Here is a 26,682-nt window from a genome sequence, read left to right as displayed (position 1 = left end):
AAGGGCCTGGTTCGTATTATAAAGTTAATCTTCTAAATAACTCAACGCGTTTTATCACTTTCTTAATTAGCTTTTAATATTTGACCATGATAAGTATACATAATTAACTTTTCTGCACATATAATAAAATATATATAGATCTTCATACACACTTATCTACTCGTTAAGATGTCTACGTACATGTACAATTATTTATATCGTTGCTATAGTAAAAACAACTCATATTTTTGTTGCCGATTACAAAATAATAATCTCGAAATCTCTATATGCTTTTCTTTTTCGTTATACATTTTATTGCTCACATAATTCGCCTCTGATCCCTTTCTGTAAATAGGCACAGATTGCCAATGATACATACAACGTTATCGTTGTAACGTTTATTCAGTACTTTCCTGAAACCCAAATGCACATCACACACTACCACGAAAAGACCCAACATGCAAATCCGACCACTCCTAACAAAATATTATACGCAGCAAATAACAATACAATCGAACCAAAAATTACTCAAATGCTAGAACATACGGCAGCAGAGTTAGGCAACACAAATCTGAACTCGCTTATCACTAGATGTTAATAGGCTAGTACCTGAAATAAAGATAGAGAGTGAGGAGAATATGAAAACTAGTGTTCCCTATTATAACACAGAAAAAGACTTACGCAGTAGGAAAGAATTGAGATGAGGAGAACCCTCTTTAAACACTGCGTTCCTTCTGTAAAGAACTAAAAATTGTCCTTGCATGATATTTAAATGAGCGTGTATTCTAGGATATATATATTATATATGTAACAATTTTTATCTTGAGCAAATTTCTACCCTACCTGCTGGTTTAGTGGTTATCACACGCGCCTTCTGTGCACGGGATCTCGGGTTCGATTCCCGGTAGAACACTGAACGACACGGTGGTTCGGATTCCAGCTTAAATTGTAGGCCTACGTTTCATATTGCCTTTCTAATGAAAAGGTACGCTAAATTTCAATAACCAAACAAAACATTAATCTATTTTATCACCACCCATAAAAATACACTATTTCAAAGTTCAAAATTTGAAACTTTTCAATTTTTCAGAAAATTGGTATGTGACACATAAAAGAAATTACAAATTTGATTTTATCTTGCAAAAATACATAAGAAAAACATATTTCCATTTAAAGGACAGATTTCGTGTAGCACAGTGTAATCGGTTAATATAGTGAGCATCCCTTTCCCTTCATATCGTTTCTCCATGATAGCTGTGTCTTCATAATATATTTCTCCGTGATCGTCCGATACATCGGTACAAGTAACATGTTTTAAGTAACCTTTAATTTGTAATTTGTTTCCAAATATCTGAATATTGCTAAAGCTACTGCCCGGTATGTAATGGAAATACAGTTTGTGTGATCTATGAAAAGAATTTTTGATTTTTACCTTTGCTTGTGTTTATTTTTATGTGGGTGCACAAGTTACTCTATTGTAGTTGCTACTAATCTTTCATCTTATAAGGTATTATAAGCGTTTCTCTTAGTTTCCTATAAATTTTAGATTATGAGAAATTTATGCTAGTTCCGAGAAATAGCTGGCACAAAAACTCCGCAAATTTGCTCTTAACCCTACACAACTGTGATCTAAACGACTGAGTTTCTCAAATCGTTCACGCTAGCAACTTAATTGACTCTTTGCTAATTACTAGGCACCGGATTCTTAGGTTCGAACCCATTTTATTCCTGTACAGTGAATGCAAAAAAATTCGTGTTTTCTTTACATTTCAAGTTGCTATAAGTAGAACTATATTAGTTTTATAGGACCTAAAATGTCCTAATTGGGGTTTAGGACCTAAAAAATCCTAAATTAGCTTTTAGAACCTATAACGTCCTAAATGATTCTTTATAGTTATTTTTAACTTGAAAAATACTTTCAAACACGTAGTCAATCTGTTTTCAATAATGCAATAACAAGGTTTCCTTCACACAGCATGTTTCTTTGTAATTTGCGGCTGCGATTGTGAATAAGCGGGGCAGCAAGTTTATTTTTAGCAACAACAGGTGTGCGGTAATTCGATAGAAAGTTCAAGCTGATGGCGTTGACCTCTTCTCCCTGTCAGCAATGGACATTGTGTCAGTGTTCTAACCTTGTAAGAGGCCGTTTAGACGTTATGATAAATCATCAAGGGTAGAGATAAATTTCAGAAATCATCACATCTAAATTAGTTTATCTCATGATATCTCTCCTGCATATGATACGATGCGATAAGTTCGACATGTTCAACTTATCGCATGCAAGCCAGGTATAGCCCCCCGTAGAGAAACAAAGGAATGAATAGGTCACCGCTTCCAACCCTTCTTCGCTGCCAGCTTCTTGGAAGGAAAGCGGAAAAAACAGGTTTTGCTAAAAATTTGCTTATACCTGTCGTCCTGTGATCTGTTCTGTTGACAAAAAGGAAAGAAATATCTTTTCCCCATTTTCTGTTCATGAAATGCGAATAGTTTTCCAAACTACGAAAACTACAACAAATTAGCCGTTCGATTTGGTTTGCTTTGATTTATGAAATTTAACCTCGTCTAAAGCAAAGGTAGATCCATAGTTTAAAATGAGATAAAACCGACTAGCACCGAGAATTGAAACCTAGACCGCATACATCAGAAGCGGCACGTCCTTGATTGAAACCTTTGTCCATATCTTCGAAACAAGTCATTATAAACCTAAAATTAAATACAGTATTTGCAATAATTCTTCCACATAAATTTATTGGGGACCAGAGATGGACACATCAACCATGGTCTACTAGTCTACAAGTAATTGTGAGAGGTAGCCCACGGTGGTCTGTCTTACTGTTTGTATCAATCAAGCATACCAATCTCGATGGACTGATTGCTAGTTTCTGATAACAAATGAACGTTTCTGAGAAAATCAAAATGAATTAATTATTTTTTTAAATATTTAAATAATCTTAATTTTATGAATCGTATTTTCTTTTGTTTTTTTTACTGTCCATTACGTCCTCATTATTAGTCTATATTTTAATCAGTAGATCGCTAGTGATTTCAGAAATGAAAAGTAGCGCTCAAACTTAAGAAAGGTTAGCCACCCTTGTTGTAAAGCTATTCAATATTGTTTTATTTTTCAGTTCTTACTCTGGTTTGTCAATCAAGCGTTTTAGTGCTTACCTCCTGTTATTGCTGAACGGGACTTAAAACCCAAAATCAACTCAACTCAACTCAATTCCGAATTCAGAAATCGTATATAGATACTTCATAACTAGAATTTCGAATTTTCATATATATGCTTCATACTTATTTCACTTCTATATAAATTGTATTTTAATTTACAATGTCAGATTAAATATTTTAACCAAAGGCGAGCTCTTTAACCAATAGTAACCATTAGGCTAGAAAGGTTTATCTTCTTCCAAGAACACTTAAGATTATTATAATATAAACTATGGGTGTTCTAAAAATGGTGCCTACGGACCACAGAGCACTCTTCTGCAGGTCACAATAAAGCGAAAATGTTGTATGATGAAATTCCCACCGGGGCCTCCTTCAGGCTCTATGGGGAATCAAAATTTTACTATGTGGCAACGTCGCAGAGTAACTTGAAGCCATTAGCATTACTCTACGAATACAACAAAGCGTTATTTGCGACGTTGCTACATAGTGCAATTTATGTCTCCAGACGACGACTCGAAAGGTATACAAATATATATATATATATATATATATATATATATATATATATATATATATATATGTATACTGGCGGATCCAGGATATGATCAAGGGAGGGGTTAAACCATAGTTTGCCGCTTTATCCTGTGTAAAGCAGGATTGAAGCCCTTTTATCCAGTGTATACCTGAGCGTCAAGAAGGGGGGGCTATAGCCCCTATAGCCCCCTCCTTGGATCCGCGCCTGTATATATATATATATATATATATATATATATATATATATATATATATATATATATATATATATATATATATATATAAGGTATGGGTCGCGGACATAAGCTCACCAGTAATAATATAATTGTATTATGAAATAATTAATGAAAGGAAAAAATACAATAATGATAACTAATTACACTTATACGTTAACTAATTTATACTAATTGCAAAGGAAAATAAACATGAATAAAATAAATACAAGTAAGCAATGGAAAAATGGTAAACGGAAAATATGACTAAAATCCAAACTAGACTTTGAATATTAATAATCTGGCAAGATAGCCCCGACTTTAGAAAATTGAAACAATAACTAGGTCATTCGTTTGTACTATGTTTGTTTTTGTCGATTACAGCGCCATCTATCACGTACCGAAAAAAATGTTTAATACAGAAGTTACGTATTTTTTCACGGAGAATCAGACTATGCGATAAAAATGGGGGTTCCTATTTAAGATTTCAAAGTTGCCCCTCCCTCCCCCAGGTCGTGGGGGCAGGGTTCGCGTGTGGTATCTTTGGATGTTCCCCTTCGAGGCGAACAACTTTTGTTGCAACTTTCTTAAAATCCGATTTGCAGTTTTCAAGATATTCCCAAAAACAATTTTAAATGCTTCACCCGATATATATATATATATAGGGAGGATTGGACAAAAATCTAAAACGTTTACAAAAGTGTGAAAATCATACCTAGTATGGTGTGCGGCCTCTTTTTCCGTCCAAAACAGATTGGATCCGACGTGGAATGGACGTATAGAGCTCCTGAATCGTGGTGTGTGGAATTTTGTACCACCAGGGAACAATATTTGGGCAATGGGTAGAACCTGGTCCCCCAAAATGGCCTCATACTCCTTAGTATTCATCATTCCATGCAGGGCTATGATGGGACCTGCAGAAAACCACGATATCACTGTCCATACTGTAACAGAATCACCCCCATGCTTTACAGTTGGGAGCAGACAGTCTGTATCCTAGGCCTGCGACGGTGTTCTCCATACGTAAACACGACTGGTTGTTGGAAACAAGGTGAAGGTCGATTCATCGGACCACATTACGTGTTTCCACTGCTCATAAGTCCACGCCTTGTGGTCCTTGCACCACTGGATACGCCTCTTCGCATTTACTGCTGTGACTAGGGGATTGGCGATAGCGGCCCTGCCATGAATTTTCATTTTATGAAGTTCCCGTCGGGCTCTGTTTTCGATGAAACCAGGTTCTATAGGCCGGAATTGAGTTCAGACGTAATTTTCATTGCAGTGGTATTCTTTTTTAGCTGCTACAATCCTTTTTAATGCTCTCCGGTCCCTATCTGACAGTAGCTCCAACCAGACGGGCACCAACGATCATGCCTCTTTGGAAGTCTGTCAGGTCGCCCATTTTACCGCACCACTTTCACACCACGACACTCACAGGTGAACTTGTTACTGCTAACGGAAGAGGAAGGTCCACATGACACATTGAAAACAAAAGAACGATCGGCAACCGGAACACGTGTTGTACAGTGGAGGGCCAAACTTACGTGTCCTGTATGAAGTGTTTTTAGATTTTTTGTCCACCTCTGGCCCGGATATATATAGGGCCCGATCCAGGAATCTCTGAGGGGGGTACACTAATAACTACCAGTACATTTGAATTAAATTTGAGTTTTTCAAATGCCTTTAGGCATCTGTGATGTGAATGAGGAATTCCTTTGGAAATGCTAAGTGTCTGGTCTCGAATTCTTTTCCTTCAACCTTCAGAAAATTGACTTAAACTATTGATTTTGCAAAACTCTCTGCTAGCTTCTCACTTTAGGTAGTGTATATTTACAACGGAAGGGGGTGCACGTTTACCCTTGCACCCCCTAAATCCGGCCCTGTATATATACTGTATATAGTAGGTGACTTGTTTATCTTATTCCGTAGCTCATTGGGTCCCACTTTTTTTTTTATTTTTATTTTTTCATTGATCAGACAGGACTCCAGTAAACAGGAAAATATAGTTACAGTTTAAGATGTGATTCGATATTCTGCAAGTATTTATATATTTATTGTCAAGCGAACAAAATGAAGTAGAATTTTACAAGCGTAAAACTGTTCTAGATTTTAGTATTAATAAAAACTACGAATATGTTTACAGCTCAAAAATAAATTGAATGCTATTCAATTGTAGTCCTTAATTAGCTATGGTCAAGAAGATGGATTTAAGTTGTTTTGTGTGTGGTCAGCTCATTGGTTTCCATCATCTTTAATTCTGGAACTAAATATAACTAATTTTATTTTTCGTTTAGAAATAAAATAGTCACCTTTAGCTCGTAACGAAAGAGAGAGCATAGTGCAAAATGTCACTATGGCATTACATTTCGTTATATAAAGAAATGAAAAAAAAAAAATATAGTTGAAAATGTCGGAGGTAATTTGACAAATATTATGAACAATTCTATAATATGTAGAATTAAGTAATGGTTTATAATAAAATAAACTGCAATGAAATGCAGGGTATATGAAGTTAGCAAAAATATTTGCCTCTATGAGCTGAACTACAAGTTTATTGAATAGATGGGGAAACTTCACCTTGAAATACACACCATGAATTTGATATTCGATAGAATTTGAAATATGTTAAGATCATGGGATCATTTATCATAGGATCATGTTTTATATCTCATTTTGTTCAGAATAGAACATCCTTTCCAACTGTACTACTCCTTTGTCCGTATTATACACCAGAAACTGGAAAATCGAGGAAAACTGGGAGATTTTTCGATTTTTCGAAATTTTTGCACCCCTCTAGTTCGATCCTGGGTTCACGTAGGGATATGAATTTTTTATGAAAATACGTAGTTATGTACACAATACGTGTGCTAAATTTAAATCCTGCAAAATTTACATTATATATATAATTTACTGCATCGTTACTATTTGGCCTAGAGTCATGGTTCAAACGCCATTTTCTTCAGTATAACAAACCCTTTCCAACGATACCACTCACATGTCCGTATCATACACCTGGGCCGGAAAATTCGGGAAAACCCGGTTTTTTAAAAGGATCCCCCCGAAACACTTCACCACTTTGGCCAGTGGCGGCTCTAGCCCGGGGGACCTAGATCTAGGATTCTCTGAGGGGGTGCACCAATAACTACCAGTACATTTGAATTAAATTTGAGTTTTTTTTTAAATGCTTTATCTGTGATGTGAATGAGAAATTCCTTTGGAAATGCTAAGTGTCTGATTTCGATTAATTCTTTTCCTTCAACCTTCAGAAAATTGACTTAAACTATTTATTTTGCAAAGCTCTCTGCTAGCTTCTTACTTTAGGTAGTGTACATTTACAACGAAATGAAATGAATTTTTTTAGTTTTCAGCCCCACGGTTATAACGGTTAGGCTAAAGGAGACGGTGAGAATGAGAAATGAATGAAATGGTGGAATGAAGAAAGTGGAAGGAAACCCACGTACACGGTGTTTGTCCACCACAAAGTTCACTTGGCGGGAGCAGGGTTTGAACCAGGAACCCATGCACCAGAGGTGAACGCTCTACCACTGAGCTACCGCGGCCGATATATTTACAACAACGCGGGGGTGCACGTGCACTTTTGCACCTCCCTAAATCATGCCCTGCCTAGGACCCCAGTTTTTTGAGTCAAAAAATAATTTATTATTTATATATTTTTGAAAGTTTATAGTAAAGTCATGATATACCGGTACCTATCATAGTCTGGGGTCTGGCTGGCTCCCCGATTTTTTACCTTCTACATCCGACACTGACTCTGGCCCAGGGTTCACGTAGGGATCTGAAAATTTCTTGAAAATACGTATTACGTACACAATGCGTGTGCTAAATTTCAATCTTGTATCTTGAAAACAAAGGGATGAAAATTTTTTTGAAAGTCTGAATTTAGGCCACACACGCACGTATAACTAACCGGTTAGCGTACGCGCCTTTGGCGTAGGAGACCCGGGTTCGATTTCCAGTGGGAGCTCATGTGGTTTGGATTCCACGTTAATCAGTAGGTCCACGTCTCACATAGCATCACTGCTGAACAGGACATTAAACTCAAAATCAACTCAATCATATTATAAAAATTTACTGCGTCGTTACTATTTGGCCTAGAGTCATGGTTCAAACACTATTTTCTTCAATATAACAAGCCCTTTCCAACGGTATGACTCACATGTGCGTATCGTACACCTAAAGCGGAAAAATTGGTAAAAATCAGATTTTTTTCTAAAAAAATCGCCCCTCGGAATAGTTGCGACCCTCAGCCTCGGGCCCGAGTACACATGGATCTAAAGAATTGAGAAATAGGCCTACTCAAAGGTGCACACAATCCGTGTGCAAAGTTTTAATCTGGTATGTTAGAAACTAAAGGCTTGAAAAAGTTTTGAAATTTCCTCAAGGATAAGTCACTTCCCTCTGTCCCCACTTGGCGCCACCAAGATGACCATCTGATTCCAAAATGCATCCTTTTTTTGACCAATAAAAAAAGCCGGCCTAAATATCTGTTATAGAACCTAAATAAGCGGTCAAAGACAACACTTACGCCATGGTATCTAAAGATACCATGAATCCTAAAAGATTTAACGAGAAGTTGCGTAGTTACGGATTAGTATACAAGGTATATATATATATATATATATATATATATATATATATATATATATATATATATATATATATATATATATATATATATATATATATATATATATATGTGTGTGTGGGGGGGGGGTTGTATGTTTAAATACTTGGGACAAGAATGTATATTTTATCTTTTAATTTAGATATATTCTGTGGACACAAATACAAAAAATGAATTAAAAACCCCAGCAATAAAATGACACTCGTCTTTCAGCTTACTATTAACGATTCTTAAGTGTCTAAATAGGCAACACCGTTCTATATTTCTTTTCTTTTTTAAACATAAACACAATTATATCATTGCTACGGACATGATAATTGCAAAAGCCGCATAATAGTTCTTTTCCATTTCAAGCTCTTTATTTTACTACGGCGGGAACACAAATTACCAAGAAACAGGAATTGTCCTTTCACAAGTGGCAGGTAGAAACGCACACACACACACCACAAGCAAACATCGTGGCCCTGTATTTTTCTGAAATAGTTCACATAACCTCCGAAAGATGTCAGACTCTATTGACCTCTGTGAGGAATATCTCCGAGCGATATCGCCGTGTGTGAATAGAAAATATCTCTCTTGCATATGATAAAAAAATCTCCACCCTTGATGATTTATCATAACGTCTAAAAAGGGCCTAAGAAAGGAGAAGGAAGTGTGTTTATTGGGATTGCATTTGGATCATATCAAATTTGTACGAGTTCTCTTAACATTGAAGATTGGAATTGAAAAGGAAAGATCATGCCGAAACAAAAATCATTCAAAAGTGTTCTAATTCGAGAATGGATGATATCGGACAACAACTTCACAACTGATGGCAAAGTCATCTTTTGCCAAGCATGTGACAAGCAGGTGAGTTTAATAAATTATCATTTTAAGAATTTTATTTTTTTAATGTTTTTAAATAATTAGGATTATTCATATATAGCTAGGAAGCCCATTTTACAATGAGAATTTTAAACAACAAAGGAAAGAGATTTAAGAAAAATGGGCCTTGGCGAGTTATTTTTGTTGATAGAGTGCTGGTTTGGCATTCGGGAAGTCATGCGTTTCCGTCACCGACCATCCTATCTATGTTTTCCTTTCTCCCTATTCATACCAGGCAAATGAAGGAATGGTACCTTCTCTTGAGTTAGGCCTACTTAAAGGTACCATTCCAGTATTTGTCTGGTGACTGTGGACGAAATCAAACGGAGTACATCCCGAATGTGAATGCAGCACTCTACCAAGTGAGTTATGGCTCCCCCCTTCATGTGATGCTATTCGACTAACCACCTAATTTTAGTTGATCTAAGCATATTCTTTCTTCCTACAAAATTGTGCACACGGAATTTTGTGGAAATGATGCGTAAACGCCACATCGCCATTAATTATTGTTATTGTTGCTGGCTCTTTAGTCCAAATTTCGTTGTTCTTTTTTTCTTATTTCAATTTTCAAGCAAGTTTATTGTCTTTAGTTGCTTCACGATAGCTATCTCAAATTGTGCATTTATTGAGGGTCGAAATCGGGACCGTGCACACTAAAAGCATGAACATTAAAGAGCATTAGCCTGCGTTGTCTCAAAGTCTTGTAATTATTGAAATGTGTACTGAATTTTCGGTTTAAATTTAGAATGCATTTCCCAATCTAGTCATTCATTTTCTGGTTTGGGCCAATCATCATGAAGCGATTGCGATTGTGCAGATACTTGAATTAAAAATAGCAAACTCCGGTCAAGAAAACTAGCAACATTAACGACCCATAGACTAACGATGTGCTGACCACGATTCAACTCAAATCATGGGCTGGTTGTAAACTTATTTTGGTGTCACCTTACTACAATAAAAATTTACAATAGGTTGTAATTGCCTCTTGAGGGATAACAGATGTTGTCCTCAGTTTAAAATCTAAAGAGTCATTTGTGTGCTTTAAAGTCCTGGTTAAAGATTTCCTTGCGTAAATGTGTAAGATTGGTACTGCCAAATGTAAAATTTAACTCCATCTATCTTTTTACTTTCCTTTGTGTTTATATTTGCTGCAAGTGAAATTTATTCAATCACGATTCAGCTCGAGATATGCAGCCCCTTTAGTAATCTAGCATTTTTAAAATTGTTTAACCACTGAAGTCACAGACCTTGCTACCTCAGTGTCATCGGTTAGCAAATGGTGGAACTACGTATCCGCCTCTGCAACAGAGCAGTTGTTACAAAGCACTGCCCGCCAACAAGTGTATCGTCTATATTTCTTTGCTCCACGACGCTGGGTGGACTCCGAAATTGGATGCTCTGGACAGAAATCGAACCCGGAACCACGCGAATAAGAGTCCAACGCTCTAACCAATAGACTACAGAGCCTCTTAATCTTCTAACATTAGTTTAAAACTTAAACGGCAATTAACGGAAATATTTTACTAAAAAAAGAGCAGGAAGTGAAAATAGCGTAAAATAATTTTAATTTATTTTCATTGGTTGCTCAGAAAAAATAAAGGAGACATTCAAAAGGTGTTCAACGAATCATTTTTATCCTTCTCCCACCCCCTCACTAAAAAGTTTAAAACTCGTCTTTTTTTCCATCATAATTCTACGTATCACTGTAGATTATTTATGTTTTTGTACAGTTTTGTACAGTTTTCCTCGTATTCTTGTCCTCTCATGGGATTGTTTCAACAGACAGAAAGAGAAATAAGGTCTGTATGAAAATGAAGATGAAAATGAAGTATTTTCTAAACTAAAGTCTTTAAAAGAAATGAGAATCTATAATACAAGATATGTAAAATGTCCATCGAAACATATTTGTCCCTTTTTCTTAATCTTTTCACCTGTAATATGTTTTTTATAGCAATATTTAAGACGTTACCTCACTTTTTATTTTTATACAACAACAGAGTACCTGTTTAATGTCTTTCAGGTGCCTGCGGACAAGCGATCTCACGTGCAACAACATAAAAAATCAGCCACTCATAAAGCAAATGTAGAAAGGAGAACAGAGAAACAAGCAACCGTTCCTCGGTTTCAAGTCCGGAGAAGACGAACCTAATTTTAAATTAGAACTTTGTAAAGCCCTCACTTCAGTCAACATTCCGTTTTCATCGCTTCAAAATCCAATTTTTAAAAAGTTTCTGGAAGATTTTTGCATGCAGAAAGTTCCCGATAAATCAACTCTTCGAAAAAATTATTTGCCCTTGCTGTATGAAAAGACAATTGAAGAAATTCGAGAGGACATTGGTGACAACCTTATATGGCTAAGTGTGGATGAAACAACGGATAGCTGCGGCAAATAAATTGCAAGTGTAATCGTGGGAAAACTTGACTGTGAACAGCCTGGACTCCCTCATGTTATTCTATGTAAGGGACTGCCCAAAACAAACCATTCGATGTTGGCCATCGCTGTTAAGGAAGCTTTACAATTGCTTTGCCCAAATGAAGAAAAAGATTGACTGAGATTGTTGGTTACAGACAGTGCAGCGTATATGTTGAAAATGTGTGAATGCTTGAAGGCTTTCCATCCTCGCATGTTGCACGTCACCTGTTTAGCACACGGACTCCATCGTGTAGCAGAAATCATTCGAGAATTACACCCAATCGTCAACGACATAATTTCATCTGTAAAGAAGGTTTTCTTGAAAGCTCCTAACAGAGTGGCTACCTTCAAGAATATGCTTCCAAACACACCACTGCCACCACAGCCCGTTGTGTCCCGTTGGGGAACGTGGCTCTCAGCAGCACTGTACTATGCAGATAATTTTGGAACCATTGTTCAGGTCATCGATTCGCTCGAAGCACTGAAGTCACAGTTTGCTGTACAACAAATAAGTTACATTAAAGCCAACTTTTCTCATCTGCCTCAAGCCATCACTGAATTAGAGAAGAAGTCTCTTCCACTAACAGAAGCTCTTCAAGTTCTTCAAGAAATGAAAGAGAAAAAAGTACCTGGGGAAGTTGGAACAAAAAATGCGGACAAGTTGGAGGTGGTTTTGAAACGCAGTCCTGATTTCACATTGATATAACTAGTGGGCCAAATTCTTCGTGGAGACAATGTCCAAGAAAATTTGCTATGGAATCCCGAGGAATTAGCCAGTATGAAATATGCGCCTCTTACATCGAGTGATGTGGAACGCAGTTTTTCTGCATTCAAGAGAATTTTGTCAGACAACAGGCAAAAGTTCACAACAGAAAATCTTGCCAAATATTTTGTTGTTCAATGCCGTTACAGAGAGTGAAGTGACCACTTTTTGCGCTATAGAAAACATGAAAAGTGCCGGATAAACAATATTTGAACATTCGTATTTCCACAGTGTATCGTTAGAAAAGTGAAGTGATATTTGTGGTGTTGTATAAAATTTCACATATAAGAAAACTGACAAAAAAACTACTACTACTACTACTATAGTACGACAGGCCATACATATGTTAAACTATATTTCAGCTATCACAAAAAGTCCAAGGTAAGAAGAGTTTTATTATTTTTATTACGCAGAAGACTGGTTAACATAAAGCTTACTAAATTAAGGTTACCATTTAAGTATGAAATAGCTAACAATGTGTTTAAAGTGTAGTAATATTCCGTTTTCAGTAATATAATGCTAAAAATCCTAAACGGTGATTTTAAAAACCTATAAAATCCTAAAATGCACTTTTTAAAATTCTAATTTGAATTTTTTGGGACCTAAAAATCCGAAGCCTACTAATTACATACTCCATAAATACAAGTATGTCAATACGTTACTTGCGAAGAAATTCAACTTTGAGTAAACATTAGTAGTTAGTTATTGGAAAGCTTTTAATAACCTGATACCTTATCTGATACTGTACGAGATATCGTATATTGTTATCGTGTGTAGCGTTAGAATGAAAAATTTGATTAGTGTATACTCTAGTATCAATTTCATCGAAACAGGTGACATGGTTATCCTACTGTATTAATTTTTCAGGTTTACATAATATTAATCTTTCTAGACTATCTCCAAAAGTAGGTATCAGGATTTACACTCTCTGCTACTATTTAGTTTGACTCAGCGAAATCTATCGATTGCTACAAGAAATGATCAACAAATACCATGAATGTAGTTGCACAGTGCCATCTATCGATGTTGTATCCATTTCAACTAGTAAGCCCGGTAGCCTAAACCTTTGATATAGTCAATGTAGAGTTTGAGCAAGTTCTGACATGTTAGCTTCCAGGGGCAGAAGAGGGAGGACATGTTAAGAGTGTCTGTCGCGCGTCAACATTAAGTTTTGTTCTAAGTTACAAACAAGTGGGAAAGAAGCTCACGAAATGTCAAAATCAGTGTATCGCGATAAAGAGGTGCATTGAAGATTGTTTACAAGTGGTATGAGCAATTCAAAGGCGGCAAGGAGTCGGTTGAAAACGAGCACAAAGATTCAAGATGTCCTTTGACGTCAGAAACAAGAGAAAACGTGCAAAAAAGTGGCACAAATGATTTGTTCAAACAGGCCACTGACTATTCGAGAGTTTTCCGAAGAACTAAATATATCGTATGGATCCGTGAAAAGTATTTTAACCGCCGATTAAATGATCTAACGGATTCCTTCTTCACCACGAAAACACGCTGCGCCACACCTTGCCATTGATCTGCGAGTTTTTGGCCGAAAAAGTATTCCTGTCTGTCCACATTCACTGTGCTCTCCACATACGGCAACACGCAACTTCTGGCTGTTCCCCAAAAATAAAACCGTGCTTAAAGAAAACTTTTTGGCACTATTTTTGACATTGAGAGGGATATGATAGAGCATCTGAACACCCTTCCAAAAGAAGTCTTGCAGAAGTGCTTGTATTCAACATTGGGATAAGTGCATTGATAGCCAAGGACAGTACTTAGAAGGAGATTAAATCAAAATTCCATGTAAGCTTATTACTTTGTTTCTAACAAAATTACTCAGAATATTTTTGATCCCACCTCGTACTCGTATTTGTATGTCTCATCTTTGAATTTTTTTTCCTGTCGATAAACGTTAATAATATTGAAGAATTTAAATGAATCAACTTATTATAGAGATTTTACTGTTGATTTGAAAACTTCAATTACTTAATTACTTTATCTCAACTATCTAAAAGCTTTTATGACGCACGTTGCGTCACGATCCTAAATTAGAAACACTCTTTTGTGTACAATAATTCATCTCTTGAAATAAGCAAAGTACAATTAAAATGGTTATATAGTATAATGCAGATAAAAATATCCACTCTCGTTCATATATATATACATTTTTTTAATTAAAGAACGAACATTGATACGAGTATGACAGAAATATCATCCTTGTATACTAGAAACTGTAGATAGCAAACAATCTATTTACACTATTATAAAATATTACTTGCACTTGGTTCATGTAAGGATTAATGATTTCAATGGATAACAATGTTTAAACATTATAAATGTTTCTTTAATCTCTATCTTTCAAGTGTATAAGCGAGCTCTTGTAGTTAGTGGTTTAACAATAACAAGCTGGTCTATAAAATACAATAACAAGAGATTAAATATACATATGACGAAGAATGTACCACCGACACCACCACCAGTAAGGGTGTGTATACATATATATATATGTATGTTTTGCAGAATGAATGCTATACAAAATAATTAAACATAGATCAAAGGGATAAAGGAAAATAGTGCATGTATTCAACTCTTAGGGATTAGAGATCCTTTTGTCGTATTCCCGCTGTGAAACCCACAGCCTTTGGAGAGAGAAGATCGATTTTACAAAGTAAAACGGTGACACTGTTTCCGAAAGTTAACTTAGTTTTCAACGCTATGTACTTTAAAGAAGAAACAAAAGAACGCTTCTTTGTATAGCACATGTTCCAGCATTTTTTTTTTAATGCAAGCTTCGAGATTTTAAGTTCGATTCTCGGTTCTGAACTTTTCTATTTCTTTCCTATACTACCGTAGCAGATGGAAATTATCGTTCCATTACGTGAATAGGTAGTATGAAAAGCGCTTATGTTCTCCAGTTTCTCAAAAATGTTCTTTCTATACGGTAGAGTTTGTTTGACAGAGTTCATGGAAGTACTTGATAGTTTTTTCAAAACAAATGATAGATGATGAACACTTGTCTGTAAGCCAGTTATAAAAAATATTTCTCCTCGTGGCCACACTTTTCGCGAACGCGCCTTTAGTGTTGTATTCCAGCAGAAGAGCTTCGGATCTTATGTTAAGCTGTACATTCAGTCTTGTATAACCTTGGAGCTGAAAAGAGACGCTAAGCTCCAAATGTATAAAAGTAATTTTACTTGGTTCTTACTGATCACAAGTATACCATCTCTGGTGTGGTGTCACAAACCCCAGTCATTATATGTTCCTCTTTAAATTTAAAGGTGGTCAAAAGACGAAATATCTGGAAATGCATATACATTACATGACTAGAAGTGAAAATAAAGGAAGCAGAATAGTTTGTCTGAACTATCATTATAAAAATAGCAACAAAAACAAAGCTACTGTAGCTTTCGACGCTATGACTTGCTTGGGGCCTGAGATATGCCACTAGAGTATAAACGTTAGTGTTTCTTATTGAACTTCGTGTACGGTAAACTCAATTATATATAGCTTGAACTTTTATAAATTTTGTATATTATACATAGAACTCTCAAAATGATACAACAGATGCTACTTGTCCTTGAGAAGATTTTACCTTCTGCGGCTACCCTTTTCAAACTGGAATAAAATTACTTTTTTTCTTTCTTTTTTCTTTCTTCTTCTTCTTCTTTTTTTGATAAAACACATCACACTGCACAAATATCTGTTTGTGTGCGTATTTGAGATTAATACTTACTTGAAAACGCCAAAAACTGGGGGTCCTTGGTTCGATTTCCGGCCAAGTATGTGTGTGGTGGACAACACCTCTAAGCTGTTGTGTCCGTAGGTTTTCTCCGGTACTCTTGTTTCCTTCCACATTATCATTCTACCAATTCTTCCATAATCACTCACTTGCTTTAATCATCCCTCTCCCTTAGCCTGAAACAAGTATAATCGTGGGAGTTTAAACTGAAAGATAAAGATTTGATAACGCTACGACAAGAACTAAATATCAAGGAGAATGCTCAGAGTTTTGAAAACAGTTGGAAGGAGAAACAAAGGAAGAAACTCAAAGTAATGTAAGTGAAGTTCAAAATTGGAAGAGTGATCACTTAATCACTATAGTGACGGATCTTCTCTTGCGGAAATATATAATAGTAACAGTATGGAAGACTCTGTTCTCAGTGCAATTTTATATTGCATATCTGGAAATGAAAATAACGAAAAATATATGAAAGTACGTTTACTGTCTTCGTGAAATAAAAATCTTATCCAGTCTCATATCAGGACTGAGAAGCTGGTACAATGGAGTCGTGGCAAATAATACCATATTTATCGCGTGTTAAAGTCACATTTTTTAATTTCTGTCTACAAATACAGGAAAAAGTGCGTTTGTAATCAGCAACTAGCATAAAACTATTTTTAAGTCTTATATTGAAGGGACGAAAGCAGTAAGAGAAACAATAATGAACATTTCAATATGCCATCCAATAGAACTCTTCATGGCCTGCTTTCAAATTCACATAGTTCAATCCCATTCCCATGTTAATCTATAGTCTATAGAATATTCCGGTTCGCTTTACCTTCCATATTTCTTCCAAATACTCGTAAGATACTTTTAGCAACACCAACTACTGAACAATACGTCTCGAAGAATGAATAATCGTTTGGTATACAAAGCATATCAAAATCACTTGAAAATAAAATGGAATTTAGGAGTTCATAGGTGCTATTACTTTTGGCAATATATTAGTAAAGTTTATCAACGTTGATTCTCAATCACGTACTATGACTGAAAAATAACGTCAAATAACGTCTTATGAGTTGGAGTTCCATTTTTGCTTAATGTAATTTTCATTACTGGTTAAATATATGATTAATATATCAAAAATAAAAATAGTCACTCGTTTCCAATGGTAACTATTCCATGACTGAAATTTTTAAGTGAAATATTTTGTGTAGTTTTATTGATTTTATTTAAAGTGCAAACTATTAATTTATTCCGAATTACTTTTGGTTTGCTTTGTACACCAAACAATGGCGCTTTTTTAGAACATATTGTTCAGCATTTGGCGTTGGTAAAATGCCTTAGTTTGGAAGAAATATAAAAAGTCATGAGAAACAAGATTAAATATAACTTTGGAATGCAATCAAACAGGATAAAATTTAGAGTTGTTCTGAGTTAGGGCAACCATACATATCGTACTGTCCAGGCCGTCCCGTCAGTAGGAGGAAAAACGTAGTATTTGTACCGTTTTATGCAAGTGAAATAAATAAATAACAAACCCAGACCTGACGGGCATGGCGAACGGTATTGGTACTTGGCGGGCGAGGGTATTGGTTAAGTGTTGGTTACACTGGAAAAGTCAGTAAAACGTAAGGAGGTGTTCGTTGTCTACAGAAGGGGTTTTTCTTCTGAGAATTGTGTGCGTCCGAGGAGTATGTTGTGCAATTTGAGTGTCGAAACAGGAATCGTGTATTTGCTTCCAGACACGTGGACAAAAGGCAAGACTCGGATATTTTTAAATTAGTGATCCTTAGATATGGCTATTCCTACACTTTGATAAATAATTTAAGCTTAGCACACTCGGAATTAATTGGCTCATTCCCCCTCCTTAATAAGCACCATTGGTCCCCCCAATGAGATGGCAATATTGGTCCTCCCAAGTTAGTAAACCTAGCTTACTGAATGGAATAGGAACTGCAAGCAAGTACGATTGGAGTAATTTATGTATTCAATTAATTATCCGTCTTAGTAACTCTTGAGTTCATATCTTCGTCACGTGATACAAAACATTTCAATAACTGCCGTTTGTACGTAATATTCACTTGCTCGACAAGGAAAGCAAATTTTAATTTTTGTCTTATGAAAATAAGGTCTGATTAAACTACTCCTCTATGCTACAAAATAGGTGATTATGTTACATTAACTTAAAATGAATTTTAAACTGCAAATTTGGTATTTGTTTCACAAATTTTGGTAGTTTATTATATAGTTTAATTCCTATCTGGTGTAACGAGTTTTGAATGTTTGTTAACCAGAAACCTTGCATACGAATGTGATTTATAGTTTTAGTGTTGTGTTCGTTTACACTCTGAATTTAGTGAAAAAATTTCGTTTTCACTAAATATGTTTGCAGATATACATGAACGTATCTGTTTCCAGAATATATATGTATATATAGTGGTATACTACTTTTTTCTTTTTAGTTCTCTCGCTTTTAGCTGATAAAATTATGGTCATCCTATTCTGAGTAGACTATGGAAGAGCTCTATCGGATGATGATTCTTATAATGTTTCATTACGTTGTCCTAATTCTCCCGATCGTTGCTGATTACCTCCCTGGAAACAATTAAAAACGAAAATACTACTCCAGCACTTCTGTACAACTTATTTTTAACACAAACAAGTCACAAAAGGACAAAGAACCATACTTTTACTAAATTTTACTGCAGGTAACATTAAGCTAACAAAATGACCGTATCTTCAGATATGCATCCATCAACTAAATGACGCTGTGTTGCCGCAAGTACATATTTATTACCATCTCGATGCATAAGCTGCCTGCTTAAATTCTTAGGATACATTTTGATGAAAAAGTGGCGTGTACAAACGAGAATGCTCTAGCTAATAGAAGCAACAGCAGTGAAAGAGAATAAGCTACGTACGCATCACTATTATAAAGATCCACCATCTGCCCTGCGTTGTAGGCTATAGCACGAAATGGTTTTCAATTTAATAATTTTAAACGTTTAATACCACTCTTTACTTTTACATTATAATAAAACACTTTTAAAGGATTTTTGTTTCCAAAACTCCTTAATATACTTACCATGTCAGTCCATTCAGGGGACAAAAACTCTCGAGAACTACTTGACTAATCATCATCAAACTTTGTCAGAATGTAGAAAGTCAAAAGATAAGGTATCGAGTTAGTTTTGGTACCTGATACTGAAAACAAATTGACTATTCCCCGGTTAATCGCTGTGGAGAAAAAACGGTAACAGATAGAGAGAAGTTGTTTCCTGTAATTGATTAAATGTTCCAAAAACACATTTCGTTTTCATCCTGAAGTATCTACTAAAACCGGAAGTGACAGGAATCAACTACTTCCAGTTTAAACGCTGATCGTTCTAAAGTGAAAAATGGTACCAGATTGTAAGAAGTGATTTTCTGCAGGCCATTAAGCGTTCCAATAATATATTCCATTCCCACACTAATTTCTCTGCTAAAACCGGAAGTGGTATACTAGCACTTCCAGTTTCAATAATAATTGAAAAAAATATCACACCATAAAAAACTACTCCTTAAAATGGTGTACACGTGACACTGTTACTTGCTTACTCAAAAACTGTGTGATTGAACTGCCCTGACAAACTGAAACGCTTGGACGAAATTCAATCAAACAGAGATGACAGCTTTTCGTTTAGTTGGAAATTCTTTGTTTGTAACAATAAAACTTGCAAAAATTTTCGTTAGATACACAAATTGAACATATCAATTGGTTGAAGACCTAACTGATTCATCATTTTACATTGTTTTTTTCTCAAATTTAGCAAATAAATTTTCTTAAAAACCTATAAGAATTTTACTCACAAGATTTCAAAATTGTTAAGAAAACAATGTGTATCTATAGAGTAATTGTCATTGTCTGATTGTCATTGTTTATACCATTGTCTCATAAACATGTTGAACACGTATGTCTCTATTGTAAGGCCTTGTAGAATGTATTTCTTCGTTTTATTGTTATCAGTAACAATGTATCTAAAGGTTATCATCTAAGAGACGTGTTGAATACCTATTTCTCTATTGTAGCATCTAGTAGAAAATACTCTTTGTTTTATTATTCGTAAATCATGTGTTTTTATAGATTATGTTATCGTATGAAAGACATACGGAATACCAGTATGACTTCATTATAACATCTATTAGAAAATATTCTTTGTTTTATGGTTATCAGTAAACAGCTAGTGTCTATATATTAATTATCATCCGGTAGACGTGTTAAATATGTATGTCTCTGTTTGTAACACTTTGTATCAAATGTTTCTTTGTACCAAATCATGTCCTTCTTTTCTTCCCGTATAACCCATGTTAAACGACTCCATGTTGTACGGAGACAGAACTAACATGTACTGTACAAACGAATGCTTGCGATATTTTAATTTCAGAACCTCAACGTCGCAATGAATACAACACAACAATTTGTTTCCGTGATAATTATTTTATTTATTTTTTAATATCAGTTCTATAAGTAGTCCAACCTTCGACTTCGACACTTTCTCGCAAGTTAACTGAGAAGCATTTAAACAATACAATATACGTTAAAAATAAGGGGGAAAAGGGACAAAATAAGCTGTAGATCACCACATTGACTTGCTGTAGCCACGAGAAATCAAACCATTCACATGGGAAGAAAATAGTCTTCTGATTGGGGAGCACTTTTGGACAGTTCTCTTGCTCTGGAAGATTTTTTTTTTTTTTTTTACAAACAAAATAAAATGCAAATAAACATATGTTTAAGACAAGTCTTCAAAATACACGTGTTTAAAACAAAATGTTTAAAACATAAACAAAATTTGTTTTAAACAAAATCAATTGTTTAAAAAAAGTTTTAATCATTTGTTTTAAATATTTTGTTTTAAACAAAACAACCCTGGAAGTTAGTAAATTTGGGACGAAGCCCAAACTAGCAAAAACTTGAACTAATTACATGAACCTTCGATTGTGCCACCTGCAAAGTCTATAAAAGAAGTGACAATTCACAGCAACTAGGTAACTAAGAAAGTGTTAAGCTAAGTCAATTGAACGTAACGGCAATCTTCTGAACAAGAAATTTGCCAACTTGATCAGAAGTAGTGGCTTTTGGGGGGAGGAAAATGAAATGAAATCTTTAAGTTTAACGTCCCACGGTTATGCCGGTTAGGCTAATGGAGACGGTGATAATGAGAAATGAGTGAAATGGTGGAATGAAGAAAGTGGGAGGAAACGGGAGAACCCCGAGAAAACCCACGAGCACGGTGTTTGTCCACCACAAAGTCCACACGGCGCGAGCTGGGATCGAACCAGGGACCCCAAGCACCGGAGGTGAACGCTCTACCACTGAGCCACCGCGCCCCCTTTTTGGGGGGAGGCTTCTCCTTTCTCTCCCTTTCTCCCTGCTGAGACAAGACTTAGCTTTTTCGGCCCTCCTGAATAAGTCATAGTCCCCCAAGAAAAACTTCCTGGGTACACCCCTGTATGATTATTTAATTATATTTGTCACTATTTTATTTGTCAGTTTCGTTTCTATGCAGTTTGGATCGTACGCAGTGTGGATCGTACGCAGTTTCGATCGTACGCAGTTTGGATCGTACGCAGTTTGGATTCTACGCAGTGTGGATGCTACGCAGTGTCGATCCTACGCATGTAACCCTTCCCATTTCCTCAGCAAATCCTTCGAAGTAATGATATTTCTTTAGCACACTTTATACATACTAATACTTCATCTATAAAAACAAGGAAAAAATCAAAAGAAAAAATGAAAATCGCATAGGTTATGTACCAGGTGTCAATGAAAGATTATCCACAATTATCTTCGTAAAGTTTTAATTAGTAAACAAGTAATGAGAATCAGATTCTCAATTAAAAGAAACCGTATACATAAGAGCTGTAACCCAAGCTAAAGCATCCATAATGGAAGAAATCCTGACGCAGGTTTAGTTGGGAATGGGAGCTGAGGGAAAAAACATTTGAAAGTAATGAGAAACTTAAGGCATGTATAAAAAGGTATAATTTACACAAGAAAAATAGGTTTCCGTTTATGTGTTAGCATTGAAGAAGTTCGAAAGTACCGTATGTAATGCCTTTATGGGTAGGATACATCACAAACTAAAAGGGGTATGAAAACTCCTGACTATAGTATATCTATACTGAATTTGCTCCAAAGATGTAGATTTTCTAGGATATATAAATTTAAGAAAAAAATTGTGAATAGAGACTATTTATAATTCTAGATTTGCATGTGTACCATAATACTTTGAAATAGTATTGATTTCATGCCTATCTTTTTCTGAGCAAAAGCAACCAAAAATCACCAGGAACGACGTTTCAAAAATCGTGTCGAAGAAAAATCGTTACTATGCAAATATATACTAACTTCATTTTCGAAAGAGTCAGTAGCGTGAGCGCATAAGATAACGTGCCCTGAGATTCTACTGAATTTTTACCGTGCTTTGAGGTACCATCAATTCAGGTTATAATGATAGAAAATGTACCAAACATTATTGCAAACAAACTATTATGGGGGGAAACTTTCCAACATTTCAATACTCTTAGAATGCTCCTTCGATTTCAAAACGTTTGGGAAAGTGTTGTATACTAACATTAAGTAAGACGTGAGTCATTAAAAGAGATTCAGGATGTCTTGTATATAGCATAAATTAATAGGGTCTACATTATTCTCCGAAGGAGAGTGGGCAGTCTTATAGACATTAATTAAGACATTGGGCTGTAAAAAAAAAAAAAAAAAAAAAAAAAAAAAAAAGATTGGAAATGTATTATAGATTAACGTTGATTAAGATATTAAACTGTGAAAGGGATTGGAAATACTTTGTAATGAATATACAGAAGCGTTAACTAAAATGCTATTCTGTGTAAAAAAAATTGGAAATGTGTTGGATTTTAAACTTAATTAATACATTAATCTGCGAAAAATAGTGGGAATACCTTTTATTTAAACATTCCAAAAAATATCAATACTTGAAAAACTCTGGAAATGTCTTGTAGATAAACGTGAACTAATAGTTTATAGTCTGTGAAGAAGGTTTAAATATGGATTATAGATTAACATTACTTTGAACAGTAGTTTGGCCTTTGAAACTTTTGACGATATCATGATGCTTAATAATAATTATTAAGATATTGGTATGGGAAAAATTTCGAAAATCTTCTGTTATCGTTAACGTTAACAAAAATCTCCTGCTTGTTAACGTTACTATAGGTAGAGAAATTGGTCTGTCCCGTTTCTTATTGTTAAGATCTTCGTGTACTGCTCAGAAAGGAAAGTATTTTGGTTAAACAATGATATTTATTAACTTCAAATTAAGGTTATACCATCATAAGCAATCCGTAGATATCGTTGATAATTCCATAAACTACGCTAGTCCTAAAACTACTTAGTTCTCACGTAAGAATATTTCTCTTTAATACCCTCCATCAGTTGTAAGTAACACTTCTATTGCTACTTCTATAGGGCCTTTATATTTCGTCCCTAATCAGATAATTTCTTAAGTTGTATCCTCACAAGTTCTTTCTTCCGTTTTCACTATCTCTACGATCTTCTCTGTCCACTTTTGTTATCACCCCTTCTTTGTTTTTCAGTGTGATCAAGCTAATGTTATCTATTCTTCTCCATTTCAAACATTTCAATTAGCCTTTATCAATCTTTTCTCAATTAAAGTAAAATTTTTAAATATCTCGGCAAAGATATACATTACAATCAGAACTCGAAACCACCCACTCTTATAACACCTCCTTAAAAGTTGAAAAAAAAAATTACAAAACTTCATACATTGTTTACGCTGGCCAAATCTATGAAAAAAAATACTCCAGCGTAAACAATGTATGAAAAAATTACTACGAAACTCATCTAAGGACTCCGGGGTCTGCCAGACCCAAACAAATACTTCGTATGTATTGCCAAATCTCGTAGGTAAACTCATCTAAGGATTCCGGGGTCTGCCAGACGAAGTCTCAAAGTCTTGTAGTAAAAACTTCATACATTGTTTACGCTGGCAATACATACTTAGATTTGGCCAGCGTAAACAATGTATAAAATTTTGTAATTTTTTTCATACATTGTTTACGCTGGCCAAATCTATGAAAAAAATTACGCCAGCGTAAACAATGTATAAAAAATTACTACGAAACTCATCTAAGGATTCCGGGATCTGCCAGACGAAGTCTCAAAGTCTCGTAGTAAAAACTTCATACATTGTTTACGCTGGCAATACATACTTAGATTTGGCAATACATGCGAAGTATTTGTTTGGGTCTGGCAGACCCCGGAGTCCTTAGGTGAGTTTACCTACGAGAGTTTGAGAGTGATTATATAAAACTGTGACTGCAGTATGCCTAATGTAAGACAATAGTAAGTAGGCAGTTTTCTTCAAAATAGCCATATCAATTTCTAGCGTAGAGGATTGCAAAGTAGGATTATCATTGGTGTTCCCTTTTAACTAAACCTAATTGCACTGTAGAAGATATACTATGTACGCAGATACGTTGCTCGCAATATTACAGCATACGTTTGAAACGATTTAGTACTCATCTCATAGAAATTATGAATAATATTTTCGAAAGCTAGAACCGAGGACTGAATTAAGCCTCGTATAATTAATTCATATTATAAACTTAAAATATAGTCGGAGTCCCATAGACACTAATGTATTCTTCTAGATTAGTCTTCTTACTTTAGGAAAAAACTTTCATCTTTAATTTTATTTATTTGAATGAGCTAGATATACGTACATCAGCAAAACTTATACAAAATCCCTCTTGAATGTCGTTGATGTTGGATAACATATACTAAGTCGTGCTTCTTTATTACTGCTGTTTCAGAGCTGAAAAAAAGTAGGCTTTTGTTGCGACAATGTATATAAATAAGAAGAACGAGAAGTAGAAAAACCTCATTTAATACAAATAGAGGCAGGGCTGGAAGAGAAAACCCACTTGTCGACATATGAAGCTGAAAAGGGCTAGGAAAATAAGAAACAAGAAGCAGAAAACTGTGACACAGCTCTCATAAACAAGACCAGAGGAAGGTTACGACCTGCTCAAGTGTCTAATTAGGGCCTCACTTGACGTTACAGTCACTCAAGAAATGACTGGCCATTTTCCGGCTTGTATATCTCACCCAGGGTTAGTTTGTTGGTAGTTCCATAGAGGCACATGGAACCATCATTGACACTTTTTTTTATCCTTTCTTCTTCATGACGCACTCAGCAGTATGAACGAGAGGAAAAAGTAATTCATTTTTCGCTGTTAAGAGTCTTGTATCGGCCTTGAGTTCACACAATAACAACTTTGCTGGTGTGTGTAAAGAGCTTGGCACAAAATGTGGTTGTTCTAGCATTAAAGCCTCCAGAGTCCATGTTTCAACAATTTTTCCTTCCAGCCTTGAATCAACTTATATACTCTAGTTTTAGGGGTTGTTATCTCGTGCTCAGGGAGCTTTCAAAAGCTCACAAAAGATGTATCGTCACTTCCTACAGTATTCAATACTTAAGTTTTCTCATTTAGCACAACTTTTTTTTTCTAACTGAAGGAACCATAATATAAGTACAAACAAATGAAAACTATACGGAAAAAAGGAAGTGCAGATTTACAATAGGCCGTTGTAAGCCAGCAAATATGAAAGATGATTTATTAATAATAAGTGTTATCAGCGGATTATTTCTGTACAGTGTAGGGAAGCTTTATTTTATGTTTACAAGTGTAGGGTTACCAGTGTGAAACATTACAAGTTTTACAGAAACTCATTCACTTGTTAAAAATTCTGAGTATACTTACAATAATATTTATAACAGACAATTTTTTTCTGTCACCAAGATTATTTTACGTATGTCGTACACGCTTAACTAACTAACTCTATCGTCTGTGGATCCCGGAGTTTCAATTTAGCGACATTGACTTCAAGTCCTTAGTCAACTAGATCCAGTTTCTAATTTGTGCTCCTATTTCTGCGAGATCCATCTAAATATTGTCCTCCCATCTGCGACTAGGCCTTCCTAATGGTCGTCTTCTGATCAGATTTCCTATTTTCTTCCATTCTGGCTAAATGGCATGCCCACATGAACCTTCTAGACTTGAAGATCCTTACAATGTTTCGTAAACAGTATAAATTATGCAGTTCCTCGTTATGAAGTTTCCGCCATTCCCCCTTCACGTTCTTCTTGAATTCGAATTTTATTCTCAAATACTTTCAGTCTACACTCTTCCCTAAGATTCAGTGACAATGTTTCACAACCATATAGCACAACAGGCATGATTATCATTTTATATATTTTAAGTTTCAAATTCCTCGACAGTATTCGCAACGACAAAAGATTTCGAACTGAATAATAAACAGAATTTTCTGCTTTCAGT

Source organism: Thermobia domestica, chromosome 5 (genome assembly GCF_964235325.1).
Source record: "Thermobia domestica chromosome 5, izTheDome1.hap1.1, whole genome shotgun sequence".
NCBI classification, from domain to species: domain Eukaryota; kingdom Metazoa; phylum Arthropoda; class Insecta; order Zygentoma; family Lepismatidae; genus Thermobia; species Thermobia domestica.
Note: the sequence above shows the minus strand (reverse complement) of the source record.